Source organism: Sorex fumeus, unplaced genomic scaffold (assembly GCF_029834395.1).
Source record: "Sorex fumeus unplaced genomic scaffold, SorFum_2.1 ptg000020l, whole genome shotgun sequence".
Classification (NCBI taxonomy): Eukaryota; Metazoa; Chordata; class Mammalia; order Eulipotyphla; family Soricidae; genus Sorex; species Sorex fumeus.
This window is the reverse complement of record NW_026606077.1, coordinates 21,141,825-21,151,849: the sequence shown is the minus strand read 5'-3', so window position 1 is coordinate 21,151,849 and position 10,025 is coordinate 21,141,825. Positions and strand designations below refer to the sequence as shown.

At 40.6% G+C, this 10,025-nt stretch overlaps 1 pseudogene; it reads left to right on the top strand.

Annotated features, from left to right (window-relative positions):
* Positions 1-1,697: 1,697 nt before the first annotated feature.
* On the top strand, positions 1,698-1,804 carry LOC130022745 (uncharacterized; annotated as a pseudogene).
* The last annotated feature ends 8,221 nt before the right edge of the window (positions 1,805-10,025 follow it).

Genomic DNA, 10,025 nt, shown 5'->3' with positions numbered 1-10,025 from the left:
CACTTTTTCTCCAGGAGAATGTTATTGTTTTCGTTACTGAAACATAGGCTCCATTTTCTGAGGGGTGATGAACTGAAATTTGTCTTCCTTGAATTAAAACACGTGGTTTGTACTTAGCTTGATTGTTGATCAGTGGGTTTTTAAAAAGCCTGTATTAGTGTGCTATGATGACTTTAAGATCTTTCATAGAAATTGGAAGTGACCTGATGCCGAATAATTCTTCTATTTTCCCAGGGAAAGAACTTATGAGCACAGGTATAAATGAATAGTAGCTATTAATATTTACTTCTGAGTTTCATATTTTCTAGCATTTCACCAGAAAACATGTCATTCACAAAATGATATTGATCAAATATATGAATAATATGGTATATAGTATGCCATCCTGAATAAAATGACTGACTTTAATTCTTTTTGGTGAATTTAATTCCCTCGGTGGGTGATACAATGGTTACTCCTGGCTCATGCACTCAGGAATTGCTCCTGGCAGTGCTCGAGGGACCATATGGGATGCTGGGAAGCAAACCCGGGTCGGCCATGTGCAAGGCAAACAGCCTACCTGCTGTGCTGTTGCTCCAACCCCACTGGCTTTAATTATTAATGGATTGATTGTTTCCCTTAAGTAACTAAATTGCATGTTTTCATTGGGTGGTAATGGTTATTTTAGATATTTTAAAGAATAAAAACAATTACTCATCAACTCTCATATGAAGAAAAGTGAATCAGCCACCTGGGTCTCTATTTTGTTCTCATATATTTTCCCTTGTTTTCCTCCTCCTTCCCTCTTTTTCCATTCATTTGTTTGTTCAATGGTTCATTCCTATTAGCCATTCAGTCTTCATTTATTGAACCTTAAAGGAGCTCAGATTATAGAATGGGGGTTGCTTTAGAAATAACCATAATTCAGAGCAATATGCAATAATCTCATTAATCATAAAGGTCAAATTTCTCAAAACACTCAAGGGATAAAGAGTTACAGTTGAGAATCTAAAACACTGAGAGATGTTTGAAGTGACGTATACGTTTATAAAAGCACATTTTTATTACTCACTAAGATCAAAATAAAATATTCACTTCTTTTTCTGCTTTCCTCTTGAATTTTCATGACTCCTCCTGAATTTCCAGAGTGTAAAAGTCACTTGAATGTTGGTATAAAGGATTAAAAATTTGTTATCTTTACTGGTTCACTTGTTTTTGCTAATCAGTCAAAGGTATAATCTACTAACCTACCTGATACTTAGGGCTCAGGATGACAGGAAAGTTTTGGTAGCTGGAACTGGACTGACTGAGTGCAGAAAACATCAGACTTACTTGCACAATCTTGGGTCTGCTAGGTGTGTCCTGGTGTCTGCAAATTTGTACTGTGTACCAAGTAACTTGAGGTTAAGAATGGAGAGGAAGTTAAAGGGCTTGACTCTTCTCACTAAAGATAAAAAGTAAACGTAAAGGCCCTCCCATTGTTCATCGATTTCCTTGAGCGGGCCCAGTAACGTCTCCATTGGAGACTTTGTTGTTACTGTGTTTGGCATATCGAATACGTTGCGGGGAGCTTGCCAGGTATCTCGCCGTGCAGGTGAGATACTCTCAGTAGCTTGCCAGGCTCTCCAAGAGGGGCAGAGGAATCGAACTCGGGTCGGCCATGTTGGCTGTGTGCAAGGCAAACAGCCCTACCGACGTGCTATCGCTCCAGCCCTGCTATTGCTTCTCGGCCTTTTGGCTAAGATCAAGTGTAGTATCTGTTCTTATCAGTTTAAGATCTGATACTCTTCTCACTAAGAACAAGAATATGGGGCGGTGAATCCTGGAAGATAGCAGCTTGCCGGAGATCTCTTTGAACCCCATACCAAGCCAATTCTCGGGGCACCCCAGATGGAGGAGGTGTGCCCTTTCTGTCCTCTGGCCCCAGATGAAACCCATGTGGCCACGAGCTTCCAGAAGAAAAACCCAGGTACAAGGATTCAGGGACTAAGACTCCAGGCCACATGGTGGCAGCGGAGACAGGCTGTTCCTTCCGGTCTCCCCACTTGCTGAGGGTCCTGGCTGTCACGCCTACAATCTGTCTCTCCGGGCCATCTCAGTGCATCAACGGACTTGATCCAGGAACTCCCAATTGAATCTCAAAATGGATTAGTTCCTACAGAGATGTCTCTGGACCCCAACCATTTACAATTTTAGAATTCCAGAAGTGCATAGTCACTTTCGCGCCTGTGTGACCTCTCTGATATTCATAATAAGCAACAGAAAATAAATGATCTAGCATTTGCCCCTGGCAGGCAGGCTTGAATGTGGTGGGAAATTTTGAAAAAATGGTTGTGTGAAGGTGTAATGATGGTGGGATTGGTGTTGAAATATTGAATGTAATCAATTAATGTGATCAACCTTATGAAAATAATTTTTTAAAAAAAGAATATGGGAACCAAGAAAAGATAAAAAGAAGGAAGCGGTAATTGCTGAATGAGGTAGCCAAAAGACATGAACAATTAATTCCTAAGAGATTCCTAAATTCTCAAGCTTAGGATGATTTTCTGTGTCTGTAAATTTAAATTACCTAAAATTTCAGGAAAGACCTCATATAACTTGAGATTTATTGAAATGTTGGGAAAATGTTGGTTCAATGGTTCAATCAATGCCAAGTTATAGATGACAAATACTAACAGCAAATGAGGAAGATAACTTGATTCAGCAGTGTCTGAAAGTTATGGCTGGAACATCAAGTCACAGTGAGAATATAAAGCTTTCCAAAAACTCAAAGCAAATAGGTAATAGAGTCAAAAGTTTGAGCACTGAGAGGAAAACATCCAGAAGCAGAAACACATCTACTGAGAGAACCTAACAAAGACACTGGTGAGGAATGAATACTTTGTGTGTTAGTGGAGGTTTGTAAAAATCCGGAGCCCTCAAAGATAGAAAGGCTCATTGAATTAAACATAAATTAATGCCCATATTCCAGTTTTGGTTAGGTAAGTGCTTGTTCACTAAATTTCATCAATGTTCACTAATTAATAAACTTCCCTTCAAATTTTAAAACATGGCAATCCTGCCAAGAGCATGTATGATCTATGTAAGGAGTTTGCTTTCATTCTTTCCAAAGGTCCTCAGAAGTTTCTCCTCTCTGAGCTCCCCCACTGAGCTCCCTAGAAGGGCTCAGCTTTCTATATATGGAGATTAAGCAGATAAAGGAGTCAGAGAATTTTCTTTGGGGTAAACTCATGAAGCATTCACAAACCAAGATAAAACCTAGTATGACCAAGATTGGCCCAAGAGAAAGTCCTTAACTAACACTGACATAAAACCAGAAACTAAAATAAGATCAAATACCCAAGAATGGGAACTGAGCTAAATTAGTATGAAAAATCTAGACTAGAAGTGGGAATGGGACAGAATTGTCGTACATAAACTTCTAAATCTATGGTTTGCTAATACTTCAGTTATCTGGATTGGATTGCTGACTGATTTAGTTCAATGTAAATATATAGGTCCAGTACAAATTGTATTGAGGAAATTACTAAGAGAACTCAGCAGTAACTGAGTTATGATGGGAGTAACAGAAACTGTATGACTCAAGTTTTGGCCAAGCCATCAAAGCCATGACCCCGGCTTTACAGTACAGGTGAAAATGTATTCCCAATTCATCTGAAAAGCGGCTAGTTTCATTTTATTTCTTTTTCAGAACTCCCTCATGATTCCCAGTCTACTGAGAGAACAAACTGAGATTTAAAAAATCTTCCTATCTTATTTGTAAGGATAAAATATACCCGTGAAAGTAAGTTATATGGAATTCAGTAAATGCAGAATAGAATCTTTCTCTTCTCTAAACTTTCTTCCCTTCTTTCCCTTTGTCTATGCCTTTCTGTGATCACCCATGTGGGGTACATTAGAGGCATCACTTCCTGGACTTCAGACCCAAGAAGAGCTCCTGTGATTTTCAGCACACATATACACTTGCCACAGTGACCTTCAAACGCCTGGCTTCCTCCCACACCATCTCAATAGGGATGTGCTCCATGCCCACATGGACGTAAGCAGAGGGCAATGGTAACCCTGAGTCAGGGTCCCTTAGGAAAGATGAGCAGAAACCTCAGCAAACTCAAAGCATGTGTTTTCTAGAGCAGGAGAGAACACAAGATCTAACTATCTGCCAAGTGTTTCCACTTCTGAGTTGGGAGACTTTGCTAAGAGCACTCAATCATTGTTTGAACCTCCTTATAAGCATCTCCTTTTCCTTTGTTCTGTGGAAAACCATATTAGTAGCTTAAATGATGATAGTTTAAATGAGTGTTGAAAGTAGGTGAAGGGATGAAGAGATATACCTGATAACATTCCATTATCTGTATTGCAAACCATAAGGCCCAAAAGACTTTTTCTTCATGTATTTTACAACTTACATGAAAGATATGGAGACATACAGAAGACAAGACAAAGACCCAGCAATACGCCATCTGAAAGTCATGGACAATCTGAGCACAGCAGAAACTGAGGCAGAAATTTGGAACAGATTCTTTTGCACAGGCCTCAAAGGAACCAATACTGCTGACACCACAATTCTAGATTTCTGGTTTTCCAAACTTCAGGCAATACATTTCTGTTTGTGGCACTTTGTTGAGGTACAGATATTCTGCCTAGAGGTAAAAGTTCATAGGCATGCAATTCTGCATGCAGTCCTGCATGTGGTGTCAGAAGCAGACAGATGCACTGAAGTCAAGGTTGGGCAGGGCTGCATAAATGTTTCAAAACAATGAACAACAAAAAACACTGAGGCAGAGAGAAAAAAACCTGCGTCAAAGACTGTTACAAGTTTGAGCTCTGCTAGCCACAGCACTTTTTAGTCTGTTGAAAAATCTCCTCAAATCTGCTCTATAATATAGGTATTAGCTCCCTGCCCCATCCTATGCCCATCCTCTCTCAGAGAAGGACACCGTACCCTGAGCTATCACAATTCATGTCCAGATCCATGTATCTCAAGAATATGAGATTATGCTGTAATATGGTCTGAGTTTGCTTTACCCTTAAACCAATGCTTTTTTTCCAATTTTACTCTTGACTCTGAGTATGAGTGATATGCAAGACCCAAAGCACATGATTTGTGGTTTCCAGGATTGTGAGGTTATAGAGAAACCAGGGTTATGCTTATGCCAGTGGACTCAGAAGAAATGGGAGAATAGCTTTAGAAATTCAAAGGGGGAGAAATCTAGATTGATTTTGACTGCTTTCTTTTTATTGTTTGGCATTATTGTAACTTTGATTAAGTTAACTATTTGTCACAGAGGATTTTTGCTTTTGCTAGACAATGCATGGAAGCAACAAAGAATCAAGATAAAATTATGATGTAAATTGACAATAAATATTTAAAATTAGGACTTTTAGAAGTGGGTAGTTTGGATAAAATAGTTAGACAAATTCAATTTTTCATTCACCAAAAAATTGTTTTCATGATCCACTTCATGGCAGGTTTAATCTGTGTATGTTCAGCCACATAGAGCGTTGTGTCTGGATAGGGGACATGATAGTTTAGAATACATGGAGCTGCTCTTCTCTCAGATTAGTTACAATAATTCCAGTGAATACCTATAGTCGCAATAATACCCAACCCAATCGATACTATATTTTCCCCCACACTGATTTTACTCTGATAAAGTTTAATTTAGAAATTAACCATACCAAAAGATCAGCAATAGTGGCAAATAAAAATATTTAACAACTGTAACAATACACTTTAATAAAAAATTACGTAAATGTGGTGTACCGTGGGATCCAGTTGGTAATGGCTCTAGTCCACCAGTCATCTCCAAATTTCATTACATGTCCAATCTATCTGATTTTTGATGCCTTTGCAAATGAGACAGCATCCCTGATCTTCGATCCACGATGGAGGTTGGAACTTCGGATTCTTTCTCTCACTTGAGTGAAGCATGATACTCCAAGCTTAGCTCTTCTGATTCCTCTTTGGGAGACCCGAATAGCATTGTCATCCTGTTTTCGTAGGGCCCAGGTCTCTGAGGTGTATGTTAATGCAGGAAGAACAGTGGAATCAAAGAGATGTGCCCGGAGCCAGAGGTTATTCATCCTCTTAGCTATTTCTTTGACACTCTAGAAGGCATTCCAGGCTGCTCTCTTGCTCCTGTGCAACTCAGGTGCCAGGTCATTTGTCATGTTGACTTCTTGACCTAGGTATAACTGTTGCATTCGGAGATGTTCGTTCTGTTGAGAGCTAACGGAGCTTCAGGAATCAGACCATTTCTCATAAACATTGTCTTCATGAGATTCAGCTGTAATCCGACCTTTCCACACTCACGGTCGAAGTCAGCCAGCATTTGTGTCGCTTGGCTAATGTTTGGTGTTATTAGAACAATGTCATCAGTGAAGCAGAGGTGGTGTAGTTGCCGACCATCTATCTTCACTCCCATTCCTTCCCATTCCAGTTGTTGCATGATATTCTCGAGGGTGGCACTGAAGAGTTTCGGTGAAATGGTATCACCCTGCCGAACCTCTCTCTTGACATGGATGATCTGTACTTTAAATACACGTATCTGGCATCAGATGCATCCATTGAGGACCAGATGGTACAAGCACAAAAGATCAAGTACGACATCATTGGTCTGACCGAGATGAGAAGGCATCAGTCACATTATGCCATTTTCGACACTGGAGAAGAACTGTTCCTCAGAACATGAGACAAAAGAGGCATTGGTGGTGTCGGTGTCCTTGTCAACATGAACTTGGCCATCAGCATTGATTTATTCTAATGTCTAACAACCCGAATCAGACAATTACACTTGAATAGATGTGGCTCACTGCCGGCAGGTTCTATCTTCGTTGTCTACACACCAACATCCAATTATGATGAAGGAGAAATTGAGAAGTTCTACATGGTGCTGGAGAAGCTCTATAAAGAAGACCACACCTACAAGATCATTGCCGGTGATTTTAATGCCAAGATAGGACTGAGAAGATCAGTCGAAGAACTCCACATTGGGTCCCATGGCCTAGAATGGAAAGAACAGGGTGACATACTATCTGAGTTCATCATGTCGACCAAGACCATCCATGGTAACTCACAGTTTCAGAAGGCCAAATCTAAACGTTAGACATGGGAGTCTCCTGGTGGACGGTTGCACAATGAAATTGACCACATCATATTCAAACGACGGTTTTGCCTGCTGTTGTCCTAAAATTTCAAATGAGATAAGACCACCATCTCCTTCATGCAAAATTCTACTTCACAGTGGGAGGAGAAAGGGCTGCAAAGTTTAAGAAGAGAACTCCCAGAATGACACCAACTGGGAACTTTTTGGCACTATTGTCACAACATGGAAAGATGCCATCATTGACAATATTGACGAAGAATACTATCGATTCTTCTGGTTCAGCACCTCCATCATTGTGCGAGGAACGCCTAGAGAGAGATAGCCACAAAAAGACACCTGTCTTCAAAATCTCTCAAGCTCATTCACCAACATGGCTTGGCGTAAGCCTCAGACAACTACAAGCGAATGTCCAAGCTCCCAAAGCACTGCAGAGAAATGATAAAGGAAGATTTAGAAGAGAGAAGAGCAGCAGTGCTGGCAGATGCGGCAAAAGCCAGGAAAATCATTCCCAATGCCTGCCTGTCCTTTGTCAACTACAAGACCAAGATGACTGCCCTCCAACATCTGATGGATCTATTACATCTTCCAGAAGTGCAATCGAGAAGATCATCCATGACTTCTACTCAGATCTCTTCAATAGCCATGTCCACCTTCCCACATACCAAATTTTGCAGAATGGATATGTCGTTCCCAATGTTATCCCTTTGAAATCCAACACGCTATTTCATCGGTAATGGACTGAACAGCACCCATCCCAGACAAGATCAGACCCGAACACCTGAAGAACCTGCCATCAGTACTCATCAATACACTGGCTCGGCTCTTCACACACTACCTATCTGATTGCAAGTTTATGTCCCAATGGAAAACCAGCAGGATTGTACTACTGTAGAAGAAGGGAGACATCCACAACATTGGCAACTATCACCTGATTTGCCTGTTGTCTGTTGTTTACAAGCTGTTCATTCGAGTCATCCTGAATAGGATTGGCAGAACACTAGATGTAGGACAACCATGCAAGCAAGCCGGGTTCTGATAAGGATTCAGCACGATCAACCATATCCACACGGTAACTAAGCTCATTGAGGTTTCTTGGGAGTTTAAGATGCCGCTCTGTCTAACGAATAAAGAATTATGTATAATAAAGGATGGCCATGTGTAACTTAACAATGGAATTATGTTCTGAGAAATACATCACTAGGCAATTTTATCATTTGCAGATGTCAAGAAGCAATTACCAAAATCCATATCTTATAGCCAATTACATACCTAGACTATGCTGTATAGTCCACTGGTTTTTAATTGTTTGTCTGCAATCTGGCTCTTTGCCTCATATTTCCTGCTTGTTATCAGTCATTTCTGGTTATCAGTTAATCAGTTATTTCTAGATAATTGACAATGGTTTTCTCTCACTGGTCCACAGACCATTGTTGTCTGAAAAGCTGACAAAGATGTTGAAAATCACCAAATAGGTTTAGCCTATTTGGGTTCACTGCTGGCCAACATCAGCATCATTAGCAACATCTGACTGTAAACTTGATGATAAACAAAGAATTTACTGACAAACAAACACTGCCCTCCCATAGTTCATCGAGTTGCTTGAGTGAGCCCAGTAACGTCTCCATTTTGAGACTTGTTGTTACTGTGTTTGGCATATTGAATATGTAATGGGTAGCTTTCCAGGATTTGCCGTGTGGGTGAAATACTCTTGGTAGCTTGCTGGGCTCTCCGAGAGGGGTGGAGTAATCTAACCCGGCTAGCCAGGCTGGCTGTGTGAAAGGAAAATGCCCTACCACTGTGCTATTGCTATTTACTAGATAGCAATTAATATGAAAACCTATCCACTTCGAGTTGGGGGAAAGCTAGGTCTAAGTTGTCTGAATAAGATTGAAAAGAGAGAGCGATGAGTATAAGAAACATGCAAAGACCTTTAGGCATCAGGGAATATGAAACATTTGAAGATTTAAATATGATTTATCACGGTGTGAGTGAGGAATGGGAAGTACTGAATAAGTGAAACTGGAAAAGTGTGCAAGAGCAGAACATTCGAGCTTGGCTCCCAGCTGTGCGATGGAGGCTGTGGTTACTCCAGAGAACAATAAGATGCCATTAAAGATGGTCAACAGAGAGATGCTGTGGGAGAGAGGCCACTGGCTGTGGGAACAACTCAGTCTAAATCTCAATTGTCTCATATTAAGATACAATAAACTCCACCCCGGCAGTAAAGTGGCCGCACCTCAGAACTTATTGGAAAGACAGGTATGAGTCGCAGTGATGGGGCAACTGCAGTCTCATGGGAAGGGGAGCGGTACTGGCTCGTCCTTCATGCCCTACTGAGGTCACAAATTGCCCCCCACAAGTGGCTCTCCGGCACAGCCATAACAGCAGATGCACAGAAACCAATCTCGTAATTATCTGGCTCTTTGCAGAAATCCAAAATCATTATATAATTCTCATAACCAGCTATAGAAAACAAAGTATTTCACAATGCCTTTTCAGCAATTCTGATTGTTGGGTGGGGAGATTCTAAACAATAATTGTGCATCTTTGGTCAAAATAATGAATGTAATCAATGTAGAAGAGAGTTAAGTAGAAATCATCTGCCGCACAGGCATTGGGAGGAGTGGGAGGGGGTTATATTGGGGTTCTTGGTGGTGAAAACTGAGTACTGGTGAAGGGAAAGGTGTTTGATCATTTTATGACCGAGACTTAAACCTAAAAGCTTTGTAACTTTTCCCACAGTGATTCAATAAATAAATATAAGAAAAAAAAGAAAGAACTGAGGGGTGAAAGTATATAAAGGAACAAGCATGATAACCTCTCAGTATCTGTATTGCAAACCACAATACCCAAAAGGAGAGTGGGGGAGGAGAGAGAGAGAGAGAGAGAGAGAGAAAGAGAGAGAGAGAGAAATGGAGAGAGAGAGAGAAGAAAAGTGGG